Raw genomic sequence first — 24458 nt, 5'->3', positions numbered from 1 at the left:
TTTAATACATTTTTGTATGCGATTTGCTAAAATTTTGTTGAGAATTTTTGCGTCGATGTTCATTAAGGATATTGGTCTGAAATTTTCTTTCCTCGATGTGTCTCTGTCTGGTTTAGGTATCAGGGTGATATTGGCTTCATAGAATGAGTTTGGGAGGGTTCCCTCCTCTTCTATTTCATGGAATACTTTGAGGAGTATTGGAATGAGCTCTTCTTTAAAGTTTTTGTAGAACTCGGCTGAGAAACCATCAGGTCCTGGACTTTTCTTTGTTGGTAGGCTTTTGATGACTTCTTCTATTTCATTACTTGAAATTGGTCTATTTAAATTGTGTATGTCCTCCTCGTTTAGTTTAGGCAATTCATAGGTCTCTAGAAACTTGTTGATATCTTCGAAATTTTCTATTTTGTTGGAATATAGATTTTCAAAATAGCTTCTAATTATGTTTTGTATTTCAGTCATGTCTGTTGTGATATTTCCTTGTTCATTCCGAATTTTGGTGATTTGGGTTTTCTCTCGTCTTCTCTTTGTTAGTGTGGCTAAAGGTTTATCAATTTTGTTTATTTTTTCGAAGAACCAACTATTTATTTTGTCAATTTTTTGTATTGTTTCTTTCGTTTCAATTTCGTTGATTTCAGCTCTGAGTTTAACTATTTCCTGTCTTCTACTACTTTTGGTGTTGGTCTGTTCTTCTTTTTCTAGGGCTTTGAGCTGTAGTGTTAGGTCATTTATTTTTTGAGTTTTACTTCTTTTATTGAATGTGCTTCATGAAATAAATCTTCCTCTAAGTACTGCTTTCATAGTGTCCCAGAGATTTTGATACGATGTTTCTTTGTGCTCGTTTACCTCTAAGAATTTTTTAATTTCCTTCCTAATATCTTCTGTTATCCATTCCTCATATAATAGCATATTGTTTAATCTCCAGGTGTTGGAGTAATTTCTGTTTTTTGCTCTTTCATTTATTTCTAGTTTCAATCCATTATGGTCTGATAAAATACAAGGAAGTGTCTCTATCTTCTTGTATTTGCTAACATTAGCTTTGTGGCATAATATATGGTCTATTTTAGAGAAGGATCCATGTGCTGCTGAGAAGAAAGTGTATTCGCTCTTCGTTGGATGGTATATTCTATAAATGTCTGTTAAGTCTAAATTATTGATTGTGTTATTGAGATCTATGGTTTCTTTGTTCAATTTTTGTTTGGAAGATCTGTCCAGTGGTGAGAGAGGCGTGTTAAAATCACCTAGTATTATTGTATTGTGGTCTATTTGGTTTCTGAAATTGAGAAGGATTTGTTTGACATACATGGGTGAGCCACTGTTTGGGGCATAGATATTTATGATTGTTATGTCTTGCTGATTTATGGTTCCCTTAAGCATTATGAAATGTCCTTCTTTATCCCTTCTGATTAACTTTGGCTTGAAGTCCACTTTATCTGAGATGAGGATGGATACCCCAGCTTTTTTGCTGGGTCCATGTGCATGGTAAGTTTTTTCCCATCCTTTCACCTTTAGTCTATGGGTATCTCTTTCTAAGAGATGAGTCTCTTGCAGGCAACATATTGTTGGATCTTTCTTTTTTATCCAATCTGCCAGTCTATGTCTTTTGATTGATGAATTCAGGCCGTTAATATTCAGGGTTATTATTGAGATATGATTTGTATTCCCGGTCGTTTGACTCATTTTTTTCATTTATTTGCTTATTTTTGACACAACTTGGTTCCTCTTTATTTGAGAGTTCCTTTAGGATATCTCCTCCCTTTGCTGATTTGCTTCTTTGTTTTTCATATCTTCTTCATGGAATATTTTGCTGAGAATGTTCTGTAATGCTGGCTTTCTTTTTGTATATTCTTTTAGCTTTTGTTTATCATGGAAGGATTTCATTTCGTTGTCAAATCTGAAGGTAAGTTTTGCTGGGTATAAGATTCTTGGTTGGCATCCATTTTCTTTTAGGGCTTGAAAAATGTTATTCCAGGCCCTTCTAGCTTTTAGGGTCTGGATTGAAAAATCTGCTGATATCCGTATTGGCTTCCCCCTGAATGTAATTTGGTTCTTTTCTCTCACAGCCTTTAAGATTCTGTCTTTATTTTGTATGTTAGGTATTTTCATTATAATGTGCCTTGGTGTGGGTCTGTTGTAATTTTGTGTATTTGGAGTCCTGTAAGCCTCTTGAACTTGATTTTCCATTTCGTTCTTCAGATTTGGGAAATTTTCTGAAATTATCTCATTGAATAGGTTGTTCATTCCTTTGGTTTGTTTCTCTAAGCCTTCCTCAGTCCCAATAATTCTCAAATTTGGCCTTTTCATGATATCCCATAGTTCTTGGAGATTCTGTTCATGATTTCTTACCATCTTCTCTGTTTGTTCGACTTTGTTTTCGAGGTTAAATATTTTGTCTTCAATATCTGAGGTTCTGTCTTCCAGGTGTTCTATCCTATTGGTTGTGCTTTCTATGGAGTTCTTAATTTGGTTTATTGTTTCCTTCATTTCAAGGATTTCTGTTTGGTTTTTTTTCAATATCTCTAACTCTTTATTGAAATGGTCTTTTGCTTCCTGTATTTGCTCTTTTAACTGTCTATTGGTACGTTCATTCAATGCCTGCATATGCTCCTTCATTTCATCGTTTGCTTCCCTTATCATGTTGATTATGTACATTCTGAACTCCCTTTCTGACATTTCTTCTGCCATGCTGTCATTGGATTTTATTGATATAACATCCAGATTTGTTTGAGGCATTTTCTTCCCTTGTTTTCTCATATTGTTCAGGTATCAGTGGACTGCAGAGATGTTGCAGATTTCCTCTATTGACTTATAATGTCCCTGAAGATTGCTTGTGTATCCCCTCTTATCCTTCAGTAGCCTGAAGTCTTAGAGGAAGTTGATACTTCGGTGTTCCCCTAGGTAGCTGCCTCTCTAGGGGTGGTGGTCTTCAGGTGGGGTATATTCCCTGCTAGAGGGCAGAGGTGCCTCTGCTTGTTGACCAATGGTCATCCAAAGGGGAACTAGTCTGCGGGCTGAGGCAATACCTGTTTGGGCCTGTGTCTCTGGTTTACCGTCTTTGTGGGAAAACCTCACTCGGCAGGGAAGACCCACCCGGTGGGGAGGTCTCGCTAGTCCGTTCCCCTCCTAGAGGTTCCCCTCAGTCCACAACTACCGCCTGGGCAGGGCAGCCTTCCCAAGCAACGTTTCCAGGGGCCTGGACCTACCTCCTGGGCTTGGGAGCCCTGCCCTTTGCAGACGAGTCTCCTTAGGTGGCCCCTCCTCAGAGAAGCTGCCCGAAGTCCTGGAACCTTCGCTCCACCCCTCAGCTGGTCTCTGTGTAGCTCTCCTAGGCCTGGGAGCCTCACCCTTCATAGACAAGTCTCCTTAGGTTGTCCCTTCTTAGAGAAGCTAAGAAGTCCTGGAACCTTCACTTCGCCCCTCAGCTTGTCTCTGTGTAGTTCATTCAAGAAAAGGTGCCTAGGTCCCTGGACCGGACCTTGCTATGCACCTAATCACCTGGCTATGCGACCCGCCCTCTGACCAGTCACTTGGAGCCTCGTATATAAGTTCCGAGTCCCAGTGACCCGTCGCTCGTCTCTTCCTCCAGGCAGTCACCCGGTGCTCTGTGTGGGCGCTTGGAGACCAAGCCACTCACTGCGTACCTCCACCTCCTCTGGGCCGTCCCCTCCCCGTTGCTCAGGCGGTTGCTGGATCCAAACAACTCGCCGCCCCACTCTTTCTCTGGCAGCCGCTGGAGCCCTGGCAGATCGCTTCAAAACCAAGCGGTGTGTCGCACAACCTCCTTTGCAAAGTTCCCGGCTTTCTGAGTTCACTGCTCCAGCGAGGGAGGTGTGTCTTGCCACCTGGGCAGGGCAGCCTTCGCAGGCAACGTTCCCAGGGGCCCGGACCTCCCTCCTGGGCTTGGGAACCTCACCCTTCGCAGACGAGTCTCCTTAGGTTAGAGAATCTGCCCGCGGTCCTGGAAACTTCAATCCGCCATTTTTCGCTCCGCTTCGCTGTCCGTGTTTACCGCTCTGGCGGAGGAGGGGCGACCCGCCGAGTCACTCTACTTCACAAAGTTCTCTGCGTTCCGGGGCTACTGCCCCATCGGGGACGCCTCCCCTATGGGAGAAACTCACCCGGCGGCTTTGAGTTGGTCCCAAGTCACTATCTCCTCTTTTGAATCTTGAGTCCTGGAGCAACATGGAATGCAGTCGCCCTCTAGTCCACCATCTTGAACCCGTCCCCACAATTTCTTTAGTATTCCATTTGGAATTCTTCTATTTTCACTAGATATATTTAGTACTGCCAACCTGGGCAGTCTGAAAGTCTGAGGCTTTTCCAAATATAGTAATTCCTTTGGGTCCTTACCTTTCAACTTGCAAGAAGTAGGCTGAAGAATTGGTAAAAATAAAATTTTTAATGCCTCTTCAGAATTGACTAATGAAGGTGATTAAAAGGAAGGACCTCTGAGAGAACAGAAAGCAAGAGACTTATGGAAAAAGGCCCACAGCGTATAATCAGTACTAATCAACAACATTCTTCACCTCCAGAAAGAACTCTCTGGTACTACTCTCCTAGTTTCTAGTGGGATTTCAGAACTCCTGGGTCATCAACTATTCTGTCTCCAATGTTCCTTGCTTTTTGGATTGTGTATATTGTGCTTATCTGCTCCTGTTTCAACAACATAGTTGTCCTGTTGGAAAGAAAGGTAACGTGGCACTAGTTTTTAGTTGACCATATGAAGAAGAGCAAAACATTGGGCATTTTATAAACTGTAAGAGTCTGAATTTTAGCCCTCATTGTGATTGGATTAGTTATTTTGGTTTCCTGGTATATGAAGTTTTGCACATAGAAGGATGTAAATGGCTCTAGGAGATAAGACTAGAGCAAAGTCTCCTGATTGTTTCTGCACATCATCCTTCCTTTCATTCATACCCTGAGCAAAGTAATTTGGTGGTTTTACTAAAGAGCATGAGCCATTCTCTCATTTGTGGACCTGGGGCCTTACTTTTTAATTTGTTTTGGAGAATAAGAGAAGCAAAAAGTGATGATATTCCAATCCTGGAGTTAAATCTATGTTGTGAATTACTATTTAATATCCTGCCCTTCTATCATTGCGATAAGAAGAATTCACAGACTAGCTCACTGGTCTCAGGAAAAGATAAAAGTTGGAGGAGAAGAAGGTAGAGAGCTGAGTGACCCTGGAGCTAGCTGTGAGAAGAGTCCTCATTCCACCTCCAGATGCAGAAGTGTTCAGCCTGTGTTCACATCAGAGCTACACAATGAAGCCCAACCAGATAAGCTAGATAATGTGAATGGGCAAGAAGTAAATGTTTGTTTCTTTATGTCATCCAGTTTCAGAGTATTGTGCATCAAGTGCTAACTGGTATAAGCAAGTGATATCTCAATCATCAGGCTGATGTAACAACTTACCATAGACTGGATGACTTAAAAATAATAGAAATTGATTTCACAGGGTTCTGGACAATGGACATTCAGGATTGGGGTGCTACCATGACTGTGCTCTTGTGAAGGCCTTGTTCAAGACACTGCTGGTCTCCCTTTGTATCCTCACATGGTGGGAAGTTTCAGTAATCAAGCCCTCCCAGGAGTTTAATAAAGGTACTAATCTCACTTGTAGTACTCTGCTCTTATCAGCTCATTTATTACTACCATCCAAAGCCGGTACCTCCTAAAACAATTATGTTGGAAGGTAGGGTTTTAACATATTTAATTTAGGGAATGTCAATGTTCAGTCCACAATACTCCTCATTTGGCCCCATAAAATTCATTTGCTTCTCACATGTTAAAATACTTTTATTCCATCCCAACAGCCTCAAATGTCTTGATTCAATCCAACATTAACTCTAAAGTCTGAAGTTCAAAGTCTCAGCTAAATATCACCTACACCAAAAAAGACTAGAGTACACTAATAATAGTTGCAAAGACTAAATGTTTTCTTCCATGACAGTAAACATGATAAATCTGTCAATAAATTTTTTTTGGTCTTATTACTTTTATATGTGCACATTTTAAAATTTTGCTCTAATTAGTTACACATATCAGTAGAATGCATTTTGAAACATCATACATAAATGGAGTGTAAATTCACATTCCTCTGGTTATATATGATGTAGAATTACAAGGCTAGTGTAATCATATATGCACATAAGGTAATAATGTCCAATTCACTCTACTATCCTTCCTTCTCCCACACCCCCTTCCTACTTCACTCCCCTATACATAATACAAAGTAACTCTATTATTCCCTAGCTCCTCCACCCACCCTTTATAGTGAATTAGCATCCACATATCAGAGAAAACATTTGGTTTGGTTCTTTGGGATTGGCTTATATCTCTTAGTATGATATTCTCCACAATACTGGCAAATGCCATAATTTCATGCTTCTTTATGACTAATATTCCATTATGTATATATACCACATTTTCTTTATCCATTCAGCTGTTGAAGCACATCTAGTGTGGTTCCATAGTTTAGCTATTGTGAATTGAGCTGCCATAAATATTGATGCAGTTGCATCACTATAGAATGGTGATTTTAAGTCCTTTGGGTATAAACTGAGGAGTGGGATAGCTGGGTCAAAGTGATTCCATTCCATGTTTTCTGAGGAATCTTCATACTGCTTTCTTCAGTGGTTGTACCAATTTGTAGTCTGACCAGCAATGTATGAGTGTATCTTTTCCCCAACTTTCTTGCCAACATTTATTGTTTCTTGTATTCAACAAATCTCAGTGTAGTTTTGATTTGTATTTCTCTAATTGTTAGAGATGTTAAACATTTTTTCATGTGTTTGTTGATTGATTGCAACTGTTTTTCTATGAAGTCTCTGGTCAGTTCCTTGGCCCATTTATTGATTAGGTTATTGGTTTTTTGGGTGTTAAGTTTCTTGAGTTCTTTATATATTCTTGAGAATACAGCTCTATCTGAGGTGCAGGTGGTACAGATTTTCTCTCATTCTGTAGGTTCTCTTTTTGCATCATTGATTGTTTCCTTTGCTGTGAAGAAGCTATTTAGTTTGAGTCCATCCCACTTATTGATTCTTAATTTTACTTCTAGTGCTTGAGGGGTCTTGTTAAGGAGGTCAGTTCCTAAGTCATCCTGGTAAAGATTTGGGCCTACTTCTTCTTCTATTAGGTGCAGGGTCTCTGTTCTAGTGCCTAAGCCTTGATCCACTTTGAGTTGATTTTTGTGCAGGTTGAGAGTGTTTTAATTACATTTTGTTACATATGGATTTCTGGTTTTCCTAGCATCATCTGTTGAAGAGGTTTTTTCTCCAATGTATGTTCTTGGCTCCTTTGTCTCATATGAAATAACTACTTATGTGGGTTTGCCTCTGTGTCTTCTATTCTATACACTTGGTGTACATGTCTGTTTTGGTACCAATACCATGCTGGTTTTATTACTATAGCTCTGTAGTATAATTTGAGTTCTGGTATTGTGATGCCTCCTGCTTCATTTTTCTTGCTAAGGATTGCTTTGGCTATTCTGAGTCTCTTATTTTTCCAAATGAATTTCATGATTGCTTTTTCTATTTCTATGAAGAATGTCACTGGGATTTTAATAGTAATTGCATTAAATCTGTATAATGCTTTTGTAGTATGAACATTTTGACAATGTTAATTCTGCCTATCCAAGAACATGGGAGACCTTTCCATCTTGTGAGGTCTTTTTCAATTTCTTTCTTTAGTGTTTTGTAGTTTTCATTGTAGAGGTCTTGCACCTCTTCTGTTAGATTGATTTCCAAGTAATTCTTTATTGAGGCTGTTGTAAATGGGGTAGTTTTCCTAATTTTTCTTTCAGAGGATTCATCACTTATGAATAGAAATGCATTAATTTATGAGTGTTTATTTTATATCATGCTACTTTCATGATACTGAATTCAATTATGAAATCTAAAAGTTTTGTGTGGAATATTTGGATTCTCTAAGTATAGACTCATGTCATCATCAAATAGTGATAGTTTGAGTTCTTTTTTCCTATTTGTATCCCTTTTTTTCTGTCTTCTGTCTAGTTGCTCTGGCTAGAGTTTCAAGGATGATATTGAATAGAAGTGGTGAAAGAGTGCATCCTTGTCTTATTCCAGGGTTTAGAGGGAATACTTTCAATTTTTCTCCATTTAGAATGTTGCTGGCCTTAGGTTTAGCATAAATAACTTTTATGATGTTGAGGTATGTTCCTACTGTGTTTCTCTAGTGTTTGGAACATGAAAGATGCCACATTTTGTCAAATTCTTTCTACATCTGTTAAGATGATCATATAATTCTTCTCTTTAAGTCCATTGATGTGATGAATTATGTTTATTTATTTCATATGTTGAACCAACCTTGCATCCTTGGGATAAAACTCCCTTGATCATGGTGCATTACTTTTTGATATATTTTTGTATGCAATTTGCCAGAATTTTTTTGAGAATTTTTGCATCTATGTTCATCAGGGATATTGGTTTGAGATTTTCTTTCCTGTATGTGTCTTTGATTTTGGTATCAGGGTGATATTAGCTTCATGGAATGAGTTTGGAAAGGTTCTCTCCTTTTCAGTTTCATGGAAAAATTTAGAAGTATTGGTATTAGTTCGTCTTTGTACATCTTGTAGAACTCAGATGAGAATCTGTCTGGTCCTGGGATTTTCTTAGTTGGTCAACTTTGGATGGTATCTTCTATTTCATTACTTCAAATTGATCTCGTTAAATTGTGTATGTTCTCCTCAGTTTGGGTAGGTCATATGTCTTGAGAAATTTGTTGATGTCTTCAAGGTTTTCTATTTTATTGGAGTATAAAATCTTAAAATAGATTCTGATTATCTTCTGTATTTTAGTCATATCTGTCATGATATTTTTTTTTCATCATGAATTTTAGTAATTTGAGTTTTCTTTCTCTTCATTAGCATGGCTAAGGGTATATCAATTTCATTTATTTTTTCATAAAAAATCTTGGTTTTCTTAATTTTTGAATTGTTCTTTTGTATCAATATTATTGATTTCAGCTCTGATTTTAATTATTTCTGTCTTTTACTGCTTTTTGTGTTCATTTGTTCTCCTTTCTAGGGTTTTGAGATGTAATGTTAGGTCAGTTAATCATTGACTTTCTATTCTTTTAATAAATGATCTGAATGCAATGAACTTTCCTCTTAGCACTGTCTTCATAGTATCTCAGAGATTTTATATGTTGTGTTACCGATGTCATTTACCTCTATGTATTTTTAAATCACATCCCTCTTTCCTTCTGCATTCCATTCATCATTCAATAGTGTACTATTTAGTCTCCAGGTGTTAGGGTCGCTTCTAATTTTTAATCTGTCATTGATTTCTAATTTTGTTCCCTTATGATCTGATAGAATACAGGATAGTATCTCTATTTCTATATATTTGCTAGCAGTTGCTTTGTGGTATATGATGTGGTCTATTTTAGAGAAGGATTCATGTGCTACTAGGAAGAAAGTATATTTGATGTGGTGGATGAATTATTCTATATATGTCTGTTAAGTCTAAATTATTGATAGCATTATTTAGTTGTACAGTTCTTTGTTTAGTTTTTGTTTGGAGAATCTATACACTAGTGAGAGAGGTGTGATGAAGTCACCCAGTATTATTGTGTGGTGGTCTATTTGATTCTTGAATTTGAGAAGGGTGTTTTTTTTGTGTGTGTTTTTGTTAAACTTTTGTTTTAATGGGTCTCAAATGTCTGTGACAGATTTTTGGTGATGTTGTTTCCATTAAATAGTACTGATTTTAAAAGCTAATAACTTAAAACTTCCACACACACACACACACACACACACACACACACACACAAAACAAGTGGTCCACAAAACATTCTCTTTTCCTTCTGAAGATTTTATGATGCATTGTTATCATTAAACAGTGTTTTAAAATTAAACTTAAATGACCAATTGAGACAAACATTTCTGAGACCCTTCTTCCACCACTGATTAAGACTGGAGTGGCAGGTGTTAGGGGTAATATTCATTTAGCCTTCTGAGCTTTCTGGGTAGACTTGGTGACCTTGCCAGCTCCAGCAGCCTTCTTGAACATTGCTTTGATGATACCCAGTAACTGTCTGTCTTATATCATGAACAGCAAAATGACCCAGAAGAGGAGAGTTGGAGAAGCTCTCAACATGCATGGGCTTTCCTGGAAAAATGTCAATGATGACAGCATCACCAGATTCCAAACATTTAGGACTATCTTCCAGCTTCTTACTAGAATGGTGATCAATCTTTTCTTTCAACTCAGCAAACTTGCAAGCAATATGAACTGTATGACAATCCAGTATAGGGGTATAGCCAGCACTGATTTGGAATGGATGGTTCAGGATATCACCTGAGCAGTGAAACCAGTCGCTTCCATTGGTGGGTCATTTTTGCTGTCACTAGCAACATTGCTACAATGAACATCTTTGACAGATATGTTCTTGACATTGAAGCTCACATTATCTCCAGTAAGAGTTTCACTCAGAGCTTCATGGTTCATGGTTTTAATGGACTTTACTTCAGTTGTGACATTGATTGGAACAAAGGTGACCACCATGTCAGGCTTGAGAACTCCAGTCTTCACTCCACCCACAGGGACAGTATCAATACCATCAATTTTGTAGATATCCTGGAGGGATAGAAGCAAAGGCTTGTCAGTTGGAAGAGTTAGTGGCAGGATGCAATCTAAAGCTTCAAGCAATGTGGTTCCACTGGCACTGCTATCTTTATGGGTGACTTTCCATCCCTTGAACCAAGGCATATTAGCACTTGGTTCCAACATATTGTCACCATTCCAGCCAGATATTGGCACAAATGCTACCATGTCAGAATTGTAGCCAATTTTCTTAATGTAGGTGCTGACTTCCTCATCGATTTCCTTGTATCTCTTCTGACTGTAGGGTGGCTCAGTGGAACGCATTGTTAACACAAACAATTAGTTGTTTCACACCCAGTATGTAAGCCAGAAGGGCATGCTCATGAGTCTACCCATTCTTGGAGATACCACCTTCAAATTCACCAACACCAGTAGTGACAATCAGGACATCACAGTCAATCTAAGATATATCTGTGATCATGTTTTTGATAAAGTCTTTGTTCTGGAGCATCAGCGATAGTCACATAATATTAGTTGTCTCAAATTTCCACAGGGAGATGACAATGGTGATACCATACTCATGCTCAGCTTTCAGTTTATTCAAGATCCAGGTATACTTGAAGTAGCCCTTTCCCATCTCAGCAGCTTCCTTCTCAAAATTTTCAGTGGTTCTTTTATAGATCAGATGGCCAATAGTGGTAGACTTGCCCAAATCTACATGTTCGATAACAACAATGTTGATATGAATCTTTTCTTTTTCCATTTTGGCTTTGATTTACCAGTGGTTATCACCACCCCTGTGTTCTGGCAGCAAACCCATTGCAAGAAAGTGAGAAGGGTTTTTTCAATGTAAATAGATACTCCAAAGTTTGAGGCATATGTATTTATGATTTTTATTTCTTGATGTATATTTCCCTGAAGCAGTACAAAATGTCCTTCTTTGTCCCTTCTGATTAACTTTGGCTTGAAGTCCACTTTATCTGACATAAGGATAGAATAGAAACTACTTCTTGTTTATGCAATTCATGTGAGTGATGTGTTTTTTTCCCATACTTTCATCTTCAGTCTGCAGATGTCTATGCCTATGAAGTGAGTCTCTTAGAGATAGTTTATTGTTGGTTCTGGTTCTTTTTTTTAAATACAATCTGTCAGTCTATGTTTTTTGATTGATAAGCTTAGGTCATTAACATTCAAGTTTATTATTGAGATAGTATATGTGTTTCCTTTATGGGATCATTTTGATTTATTTCTAGTTTTTTAATTTGAATTAATTTCTCCTTTTACTGACTATTCCTTTAGTGTATTTCCTCCCTTCACTGATTTTCACTTTTTTAAAGTATAATCTTCATTTATATTGAATATTCTTCAGTATTTTGTTGAGAATATTCTGTGGTGCAGTCTTTCTAGTTGCAAAATTCTTTTAACTTTTGTTTATCATGGAAGTTTCTTATTTCATCTTCAAATCTGAAGCTTAATTTTGCTGGTTAGAGGATTATTGGTTGGCATCCATTTCTTTCAGAGAATTTTATATGTTACTGGAGGACCTCCTAGCTTTGAAAGTCTGGGTTGAGAAATCGGTTGAGATCCAAATTGGTTTCCCCTTATATGTAATCTGATACTTTTCTCTTGGGGCCTTTAAAATTCTCTCCTTATTCTGTATGCTAGGTATTGTCATTATAATGTACCTTGATGTGGGTCTGTTGTAATTTTATGCATTTGGGGTCCTGTAAGCCTCTTGTATTTGATTTTCTTTTTCATTCTTTAGGATTGGGAATTTTTCTGATATTAAGTCATTGAAAAGATTGTGCATTCCTTTGGTTTGTATCTCTGTGCCTCTCTCTATCTCAATAAATCTTAAATTTGGTATTTTTATGTTATGCCTTAATTATTGGAAATTCTGTTTATAGTTTTATAACATCTTCTCTCCATGGTTCACTCTTTTTTCAAGATTATTATATTTTGTCTTTTTTGCTTGAGGTTCTGTCATCCAAGTGGTCTAATCTGTTGGTGACACTTTCTATTGAATTTATAATTTGGTTTATTGTTTCTTTTATTTCAAAGATTTCTGCTAATTTTTTTTTTTTCCAGAATCTCTGTCTTGACATTGAAGTGATCTTTCATTTCCTGTATCTTCTCTTGGTTTTCCTTTCTTATACAGATCAGTTTAACTATGTACATTCTAAACTCCTCTGACATTTCTTGTGGTGTCAGTAGATTCTGTTACTGGAGTATCTTCACTTATCTGTGGTGATTTGCTCCCTTGCATTTTCATGTTTTTTTGTGTCTACCCATCTAACAATATGGATCTGAGGCAGTAGTGTTTTTACCCTGTGGATTTATATTTACTTGATGGTTTCCAGTACCTGACTATTTAGGCAGAGACAAATAATAACAACCAATGAAAACAATATACAGTATTAAACCAAATAGTTCCTGCTATGACATCTATAATGTTAATAATCACAATAAACATACGTGATATGATCATTTATATTAAAAACTACAAATTTGCAAAAGGCTTTATGATTTAAAATGGTGGACAGGGAGAGAACAGAGGTGATATAGGATGTGATGATTATGAGGGAGGAGGAAAAGAGGCAGAAGTAAAAGATTAAAGGGAAAAAAATGGGAAGAAAATAGAATTTGGCTGTTAGCAAATGTAAAAAGAGGATCAAGAGAAACAGGAGTTTTGCTGCTGGGCATTTTTCTCTTGTTATATCCAACCTCCTGTGTCTCTGGTCTGTTTTGAATGTCCAGTTTTAAATTCTAGCAAAGTGCCCACCACCCTTTTTTTTTTGTTCACCTACCTTGTGTTGAAAGCTGCCTGTCTTCTTTCTTGGTTTAACCCCATGAAGCAGCTGGGAATGTGACCTCCTCTATTCCATTGTCTTGAAAAACTCTATATGTACACTCACTTTCAGTAAGTGTGAATAACACTTCATTTAACACATACTATCACCAGCCAGTGCATAAGAGATTGTCCCAATCAAGGTAAGGATATTATCTGTACTGAATGTTCAGGACCAGTGTATATAAAAGTCAAATCTAATTATGTTCTCTTTTAAACAAACTAAGCTTTTATAAAATTACTAAGTTCAAGAGGACACACTTTTGTATTTTCTGTGACTTTAAAATAAATCAACTGCTATGTGAATTAAAAATCAACTTTCAGATACTGATTTGAAGAAATCACGTACAGCAATACATATTGTTAATTTTCAAATTTAATATATTGCAGGCATAGTATATAAAATGCAGATATTTTGACAAAGTTCAGGAATTAAAGAAATCCAAACAAAGTCTAAAAATCATCTTATATAAGAATATATATGATGCAAGAAGTATGAAATAGATTCCATCCAATATTTTATCTTGCTTTTAACACTGCTTTGTTATATCTTTAAAAATTAACAATAAACTAGTCAAAAATGTTACATGCAAGAAAAATTTAACAGGTTAAAACATATTTAAAATAGTGTAATGGTTAATTTGAATTGCCAACTTGATTGGACTAAGATATGCCAATGATTAAGAGGCTTCTGGGTGAGTCAATGAGGGCGTGTCTGGGAATGATTGGAATGTGGGATAGTAAACTGAAGTGGAGATCCTCCCTAAGCGTGGGCAGCACCTCCCAATAGGATGGAATAAAAGTTGGAAGAGCAAGGAAGCAGATGCAGATGCAGATGCAAGCTTGGCTCTTCTTGAGTGGGTTCTTGATCACCGCTTCCATCGCCTGAAGTTATTGGACTCTTGCTTCTTTAGTTTTCCAAAGTGAACTCTGCCGTTTATTCTCCAGATAGTTTACAGAAGCCTTGGTCTCAGACTAGGATAGCACTGTTGATCCCTCTTGTTCTGGGGTTTCTGCATCTTGGACTGCACAGTTGCTGGTTTTTCCAGCTCTCCAACTGTAGGTGGCCATTATGGACTATCCAGCTTCTGGTCATGTAAGTCAATCTAATAAATCCCCTTTTTATAATCATACTTCCTGTTGAAGTATGATTATTCCTGTAGAGTAGTCTATTGATACTTCCTGTTGAAGTATGATTATTCCTCTAGAGTATTCCTGTAGAGTAGTGAAGACACTTGTGTTAGGATAGAAAGTATAATAACAAGGAGAAGGACTCAAAGTTTATAATATGTAATCAATAGAAAAAAAATTCTGGCATTATTTGTTATTAAAAATATTTAATCATCATGCCCTGTTGCTTGGGTAATACCATATACCTATTACTTATGTTTACATACATTGTACAAATCATCATTTCAATAGTTATGACAAAGAATTATGTATGCACTAAAATGTTAAAGATTTCTTAACATTCTGGTTCTTTACAAAGTTGACAAAGAAATTATTTTTAGTGAGGCAAGACCAAAAGTAAGACCAAAAGTAAGATTAAAAAAATAGTAAGTTCATAGCAATGGATAATCAAGGTCCATAAGCAGAAACTCAGTTCTACAAATGCTAAGATTTGGACAAGTTTGCACTTCATGTGGCTGCTCATCTTCTATCACTGCATGATGAACAACAGTGGATATGAAAAATGAATTCTCTGTTCCTCTAGAGAACCCTGACTACAACAGTCAATATTATTTTCAAATTCTTCCCTCCAAGAAGGCATTTTTAGTCACCACTTAATCTAGGCTAATCTGATGATGTTCAGAATGCAAAAAAATATGGCAGAATCTATGTAATTTCAAGCATGTCCCTGTAATTTAGCTCCCTGAAAGCAATTTTGAGTCAAACACCAAACCTACACAGACACATAGCACCTGATACGTGAATGTGACCATTTTGGACTGCCCCATCTCATCACATTAGTTAGTGACCCAAGTTAGCACAGTCAAAATTCCAATAAAAAAAAAATCCTAACAAGTAACAATAGTCTTCCTTTTATCTCAAAATTTTCAAATGATTCATGTGCAGCAAGTAACATATAAGACATAGACAAATTCAAAATAGAAATTATTGATACATTAGAACACCTGCAAAGACAGTCTACCTTATTTTTAGATTTAAGACAAAAATAAGTGTTATCTCTAAAACATATTATAATCTATTATTTGACATGGAATAAATATATTTTATTGTTTTGTGTATAATAGCTATGTGTATAACAAAAGACAGCAAAACAAAAAAAGAATCAAAAAAAACTGTGTTTCATGAAAATCATATAACTAAGAGATTTGATTAAAAATAATTACTAATTCCCTTTTCTCATTGACTTTTTTATTACCTAATTAACAACTTAGTAGATTCACTTTAATGTGTTATACATAATCTCTGAATTTAAATATATTTTCTTTCTAGGTGAACTTTTCACTCAATGATTTCCTTTAAGGTTAAAAGTGTGCCCCTCTCAAAGCCTTGCAGTCATCAATGGGCATGAAAACAAGCACTAGATTGAGTGTACAGGTAATTCTACTAGATGCACTTTATTATAGAGACCAGAGCAAGAGAGGCATGGTCAACACCGTAAAAGTATGAACTTGTAACTGAAAGTTGGTTAACCATGGTCAATGGGGTTGTCATATTGGGCATGATGTGTTTCTTAAACCACTTTCAATTTTGACATCACAGGAAGACTTTCAGTGGGTTCAGTTTTGATCTTCAGTTTTGATCTTTAGTTTGAAATTATCTAGTGTTCTTGAATGTAGAGTAGTGAAGACACTTGTGTTAGGATAGAAAGTATAATAACAAGGAGAAGGACTCAAAGTTTATAATATGTAATCAATAGAAAAAAAATTCTGGCATTATTTGTTATTAAAAATATTTAATCATCATGCCCTGTTGCTTGGGTAATACCATATACCTATTACTTATGTTTACATACATTGTACAAATCATCATTTCAATAGTTATGACAAAGAATTATGTATGCACTAAAATGTTAAAGATTTCTTAACATTCTGGTTCTTTACAAAGTTGACAAAGAAATTATTTTTAGTGAGGCAAGACCAAAAGTAAGACCAAAAGTAAGATAAAAAAAAATAGTAAGTTCATAGCAATGGATAATCAAGGTCCATAAGCAGAAACTCAGTTCTACAAATGCTAAGATTTGGACAAGTTTGCACTTCATGTGGCTGCTCATCTTCTATCACTGCATGATGAACAACAGTGGATATGAAAAATGAATAAGGGAGTTAAATAATAGCATATGGCTAAGTGTGTTCATATATTTTATATTCAGTAATATTTCTATGAAAAATTTTAAATTAATGAATCACTGAACTGTGAAGAAAGATGTCATTTAAAATGTAATATATCCCAGTATTGAAGTTTTATCTTGTTTTCATTTTTAGTCAATTGCTGGTAGGTAGGGAGTTACATATAAAACATTTCATTATTATTTTCATTCTAAATGTGACAAATTTTAATAGCAAGTTATACTCTTAACTTTTGAAAATAAAATTCTTATACATAAAGTGAGACAATAGATGTTACATATCATTTCAACTGTATTAAACTGAGTTATGTTCATTCCATGGTCTTATCCACACTCAATTTTAAAATGGAGGATTATGAGAAATGGCTGAGAATATGCTTTTCATTGTAGATTTATGACTAAAACTATCTATATTTATATTTATATTTAAATCTATATCTAAACCTATATATGTATATGTGGTATATACACAAATATAGTATATATCACATTAAATGAATCAACACGAATTATCAGAAAATGACAGTGAATTCACTTATTTTATAAGATATTTTCATTTTCCTAAGGGTGTCTCTCTTGACATTGTTTCAATGTCAAGAAACATGATTATTTACTTTAAAAAGATAATTTCATTTTTCAGTCTGACATATTGTGTGAAATGTTTTGAAAATACTATAAAAGATTTTGCTTTAAAATCATGTAAGTGTAAACCAACAAAATTAGCATGTGAAATTGATAAAATTGAACAGAAAAAGAAATTTATGAGAAGGCATCACAAACAATAGCATACATACCTACGATTTAAATTTCTAATCTACATTTGGTAGACTATGATTTACTTAATAGATTCAAAGACTGGAAAAGTTTCCAATTGGTCTTCTCACACACACTAAAAGGACTATTGTAAAGAATATAACTAGGTGTGGTAGTATTTTCTTAGCATTTATCCACTTTTAAAATTTTTGCAATTTCAAAACATTATAAATGATGCCATAAAATATGCAATCTTTTTAAAAATTCTTATAAAAATGTAAATACTCATTGATCAGATTTGATTGTGTTTGTAAATGATGACTGGAGATAGCAATTGTCAATATTTTGCTTTGGATACCTAGGGATGTTCAAGATAATCTCTGAGGTGCTACAAGTTCAAACTCTTTTCATAAAACTAAGGTATTATTTACCTTTTTTACATTCATATTCTCACCAAAATACAGAATGCAAAAAGGTTATTGATCCTGTTTTTAGTTATACATTCCATGAACCCTGAAAGATAAAATTGGTTCTTGAGCTTTGGTATACTATTACATTAGAATGGCCACAATTTTCTGAAGAACTATCCCTGTAAGGACAGAATATTCTTTATATACATCAACCAAAGAAATATATGATGGCATGATGGGAAGCAAAAAAAGACATGACAATCCAGCTGTCTCCTGAGAACACAGACATTGAAAAAATACACAGAATTTTGTGTTGAAACAATATTTTTAAATAAATTCTATTGATGTTAACTTATAATTGATTTATTACTGGTATTTTAAATAAAATGAATAATTTTAAATCTCTTTAAGTCATTTTATGGTAAATATTAATAGATGTAATCTGTACAAATAAAATACCAAGGCATTTGGAAACTACTGAAGTTCCTAAATCTAAAATTTGAGAATTAGTTTTCAAAATATTATGTAAAAAGAAGTTACTGATTAAAATATTATTATCATTAGTCATACAAATTGAAAATAATACATTTAAATATTTGAACCTTCATTGACAAGATAATTTTAAAATATAAAGAATAATATTAATAATAAACAAGAAAAAATTGCCTTAATAAATGTGTAACATACATAGAGTAAAATACAAAGTAAGTAATTATTTGTGAGTATATATAGTAAGAGGGATATATGTTTGTAGCCTATTTAAAATTCCTATTTTAATATTTTATAAAATAAAACAGATGACATACATTTATGGATTAGAGATAATTTAAATTTTCTACTTGTATGTATTCGTTTATTTTTATTACCTAAACAACTTGCATGAGTTCAAATTACTTATGCAAAAAAGACATTCTAAAGGAAATCTTTCCTTCTATTGTCTTGCAAATAAACTAATACTTTCAGTTTATTAAAATGCTGTTTTTAAGAAGAAACAGAACTGTTATTAAGAATATCCTTAAATTTAAATCATAAATCTTTTTCTCAACATGTTTTCCGAAACTGCAAGATGAATTCATGTAATTACAGTTGTAATGTCCACAGCCTTGTTGTGCTCAGGCAGTGGGACAGGTTGCCTAGAGACCAAAGAAGACATCCAGAGATAGGATGAGTGATATAAAACTCATTCAGAAATGCCTGTGGGGATCACAGGTTGGATAGAGAGTGCCTCTGCACCTCATGGTATTTAACCATGTAATACCTCCTTTCCTCACAATGTTACTTCAGAAAATAGAGGACCTACCTGTCTTTAGGCTTTGTTCAGTGGTGACCAGCTGCACTAGTGGTATTTGTCCTCTTCACAGTGCCCTCAGTTCTGTGCCACTTGTCAGAGAGACAAACTTTATAAACCAAGCTACAGAAGTAGTGACATCACTAGCTTAGCTTGATTTGGGAGGCAGTATAACCAGCACCCTGAGGAACCTAGTAGGCATGCAAGCAATTTCATATTAACTTGCCCTGACTCTCAGCATGTGTGAGAAAAAGTCCATGTCTGAGATTATATATATCCAAACCTTTTAGACTGAACCCACTCTCATTTTCCCCTTAACATGACTAGGATTTTGGGGGAAAAGGAAGGAACACTTAAGAGATATGGTGTTTTACCATATCTCTTCTCATTTTCTGCAAGAATGGACATGGTTAATATAAATATATAAATGGGAGTGGAAGTTTCTTCATGCTATTTTTTTCTGGCTGTGTATGTGCATGTGTTTTCCTCACATGTCTGAGAAACTGGAGGGATAAGGCTTATTTATGATCTGGTGCTTTGAGGAACTGCATTTTAATTAGATTGAACTTAAAATGAGTCATTTAAGTGACAAGCACTTAGAGTTGCACCAAACTAGCTTGTGTATATAGTGTCTAATTTTAGTATCCCTTTTGTTCGACATCACCTAATATAAATAAAAGAAAATTATAACAAAAAAAATACAGATTAGAAGGTAAAAGTAATAGTAAAGAAATGCTTTATTTTTAGAAATTAGCTTAACATGAACTTATATTTTCTATCAATGATTCTTAAAATTCATCCTGGTCATCATGAGTTTAGTATCAGCATATCTTACCCTTAATAACCTGTGTTATTTATCACAGGTTCAAAACAGTGATAAATAAATAAACTTGGAATATAAATAAATAAACTCGGAATATAAATAAATAAATAAACTTAAATATAAAGTAAACTACACCCACAAAAATTCTGTAGGCTAAGTAAATATTTTGGTTCTTTAAAGCATAACAATATCTGTGCTCTTCTAAGTGTTTTATGCCCAAGAAAAATAACCACAACTAGAAAATCATCAACAAGCAAAATTAAACATGCTCATACACTGTGTTAAAAGTAGCCACTGCACAATCTCTGAAGACATTTTACATGTGCAGTGACAATTGCTATTGTAGTACCTGACCTGGTGTCACTCACTTAGTGTCAGAGGTAATCTCCTGTAAAACAGACACTTGTACTAGAAGCACTAACAAGACCTACAGTTGTGTAGTCCGAGGCTTCTCCTGAAGCTATCTTGCTGAGTGCTGACAATTCAGCTTTAAAATTAGAAACTGAGACATTTATTTTCAAAGCAGAAAACCATATGTGTTCAACTTTATGCACATGAAACATCTAAACAACAATGATGAGCTCTGAAAAATATCCCAAGGACCCCCACACAAACTATGTGTGTTATCTAACTTTACACAGAAAAGAACAAAACTGAAGTGATTTTCAGAACCTATACAAGAGTCAAAATATGTTTCAGAAAACCAACAATTTAAAGAAGGCTCAACTATAAAAAGCCCAATTATTTCTCTGTTATTAAGAAAAGGAAATACTGTTCTCTATTATAGACAACTTCAATGTAAACAAAAGTACCTCTTTGAAAAGTAAACAAGTCTTAAAAATTCTATTTACATTGCTTTACTTTTAGAAATTAACTTAACATGAACTTATATTTTCTATTAATGATTGTTAAAACTCATCCTGGTCATCATGAGTCCAGTATCAGCATATCTTACCCTTATAGCAAAACAAAGAAAGGTCCAGGCATTATCTGGTAGAAGCAGACACTCTCCTTCCAAGGTCCTTTGAACAGAAGTGGTGTTTGTCACTGCTTTTCAATTCCTTTAGTCTTTTTGTTACACACATCAAAGACACCAACAGGACCTGTTTCTATGTAGTTACTCCTGAGAGGGAGTAGGCTTTAGTAAAAAATATAGAGAGAAGCCATTTATTTGTTTTTCCCTAAAAATATCCATAGCATTGCATACCTATGAACAGTTTTGATGTTGACATTAAAGAGACATATCTAGAATATATTACAGTTTACTCAATTCTGCAAATAGAAATTTTGCAAATAAAAACATTACACATATAGACCCTGCTGTTCTAATTGAAATGTGATTAAAATGTTTGTTATTACTTAAATTAGAAAAATAAGTTGCTTCACTTCATTCAAAAGAAATGCTTTATTAAAAAAACTTCACTGGACTTCAATGACTGTAGATACTCAAATAAATATTTGGAAGTTGCAGAGTTTTTCATAAAAGACAAGGTCATGTCGCAGAACATAAACGAGTCTTTCAAATTTTGAGTTCATTTCATTCAGTTCGAACTTCTGAAAATCATTGATCCATAAAACCTCTAGATTCAAATAATCAATGTTCAAATCATGATTTATTATAAAAGTTTATGAATAAAAATTGTTTCCCAATATGTTGCATGGATTTTAACTTCATGACTAAGGAGAATATATCGAAGTTAATTGAAGAAAAATTGAAAAAGGTAATTATAAACTTTTGAACTTGAACATAAAAAAAGAAACAAACTTAGTAAAATGGCAATAACTCCCACTGCTCCACAAATTGATGTGGTATTCTAAATGGTGATAGATACTTATAACAGCACTATATTTTAACAGTAATAATGTTTATATCTCACAGAGTCAGGAAAGTGACTGGCATGGCAGAAATGTAAGGTCCAGAACAAAACACTTTCTTTACTTTGATTTATATCTTTATTTTTGTTACTGAGTATTGAACCCTGTAAGCTACATCTCCACCTCTTTTTACTTTTTTTTACTTTGAGACAGGGCCTTACTAAATTGCTGAGGCTGGCCTTGAACTTGTGATCCTCCTAGCTGAGTCTCCCTAGGAGCCTGGATTACAGATTTGTGCCACCACACTTGGCAACAAAGCACTTTTTAGGAAATATTCCAGTTTGGAAAGAGATCTTATGATGCAGACTCAGTAAAAGACTTCAGGGGCGAAACAAAGGCTAAGAAACAGATGATCCTCCATTAAGAGAAGTTCTTTAAAAGAGAAGGCATTCAGAAATTTCTAGATAGTATAGTTGGTGTCATAATGGGCCATTAAAGTTCTGGAACATGTAGTCATGTGTCATAGGTTCTGAAAATCACCTCACTTTTGCTCTTTCCTATGTAATGCTGGATGACACACATAGCTTGTGTGGGGGTCCTTGGGATATTTTTCAGAGCTCATCATTGTTGTTTAGATGTTTCATGTGCATAAAGTTGAACACATATGGTTTTCTACTTTGAAAATAAACTTCTCAGCTTCTAATTTTGAAGCTGAATTGTCAAGCACTCAGCAAGAGAGCTTCAGAAGCCTTGGACTACACAACTGAAGGCCTTGGTAGTACTTCTAGTACAAGCTTCTGTTTTACAAGAGATTGCCTCTGACACTAAGTGACACCAGGTCAGGCATTACAATAGCAATTCTCACTGCACATGTAAAATGTCTTCAGAGATTGTGCAGTGGCTACTTTTAACACAGTGTATGAGCATGTTTAATTTTGCTTGTTGATAATTTTCTAGTTATGGTTATTTTTCTCTGGCATAAAACACTTAGAAGATCACAGATACTGTGAAGCTTTAAAGAATCAAAATATTTGCTTAGGCTACAGAAGTTCAGCTTTTATTCCACAACATTTAGAGCTCAGCTGTAATTCTTAAGTGTAGTCCTTGCCTCTCCTAGAAAGAAGAGATTTGCAGTATTGTTTCTCTACCCTTCCCATACACACATGCTAAAAGAAGCAAGGTCTACTTTAAAACAAAAGTACTTCATGTATCCATACTAATGTAAGAATTAATAATTTTATGACAAATACTTTTAGACTAAAGAAGCTTATTCTAATGTAAAAAATTTACTTAAATAATTTGATACATGTGTTTTATAGATGTCATACCTAATACATAGTCTGAATATATAAAAAAACTACATATTAATGAAACTGAAGAGTTTTCACATCATTACAGTGGGAGATATAAATACACTGGCCATTAATCGAACTATTATACAGATCATGATTAGCAAACCGGACTCTAACAAATTTAAGAAGGTTGATCTCATGAAGATGTGAAAAATTTTACTTCCAGCAACTGTAAATTTGCCTATTTTCAAAACATATAAAACACATACATCATATATGTTACAATTTCTCAAAAAATTTCAGACTATTGTATAGATACTATTCTCCAAGTACAGTGCAATTGAATGAGAAGTTAATTTCCAAAAGAAAAAAATATAAAACCAAATAATTCATAAATTAAAATAAGACAACTTATTGAATACTGTAATTATTGTCTAAATTAATTATAATTTACATTTAAAAATATTTAAAACATTATACATCAAAATCTGTTGTATATCATTGCAGTGAGATGTCACAGAATATTTATACAATAAGTGAAATTGAAAGGGAAGTTATTTGAGGTTAGGATTGTGACTCAGGAGTGGAATACTTGCCTAACTTTTGTGAGGCACTGGGTTTGATCCTCAGTACCACATAAAAAACAAACAAATAAAGTTTAAAAAAGATAAAACAAAAAGGGAAGTTAGGGCTGGGGGTATAGCTCATTTGGTAGAGTGCTTGCCTTGTAAGCACTGAGACCCTGGGTTCAATCCCCAGCACTGCAAAAAAAAAAAAAAAAAAAAAAGGGGGGGGAGGAAGTTATTTATTCTTAATCTGTTACACAAAGTCAACTGAAAATTGGAAGAAAAGATGAGGAGTTAAATAATAAAAAAAGAACTAGGAAATTAATCAAGAAATTATTTTAATAAAGCAATCACAAACAACTCCACTATTTTAATCAAAGTAATTGCTAAAACTGTAATGGGCATTAAAAAAGAGATGCCTGTAATATCAAATTGAAGGGAATTAGAAAAAACCCAGTAACATGCACAACTCCTTACTAACCTTTTAAATTAACAATGATAATTGGTATTTTCAAAGGAATATATGTTATCTCAAAATCGATACATGGATTGTTTCTTATTTCAGAAAAAAAAATGCCATAATAAGGAATTGAAAAAAATAGAATAGAGATATTGGATATGTCTATTTTTCTTTACATAAATTTAATCTTACTGACTCTAATATGAAATATTGGAATAATACCTGATTTATCTTGCTTGAGAACTAGTGAATTAATATATGCAAACTCCTGACATATTTTTGGCACATAGTATTCATTGAATGATAGATCTTATTACATTTA

At 34.6% G+C, this 24458-nt stretch overlaps 1 pseudogene; it reads right to left on the bottom strand.

Moving 5' to 3' along the window:
• Window positions 1–9962: 9962 nt before the first annotated feature.
• LOC124977936 (elongation factor 1-alpha 1-like) lies at window positions 9963–11328 on the bottom strand (annotated as a pseudogene).
• Window positions 11329–24458: the final 13130 nt, after the last annotated feature.

The sequence above is a fragment of the Sciurus carolinensis genome, chromosome 2, assembly GCF_902686445.1.
Source record: "Sciurus carolinensis chromosome 2, mSciCar1.2, whole genome shotgun sequence".
Taxonomy (NCBI): Eukaryota; Metazoa; Chordata; class Mammalia; order Rodentia; family Sciuridae; genus Sciurus; species Sciurus carolinensis.
This window is presented reverse-complemented; position numbering and strand designations above follow the sequence as displayed.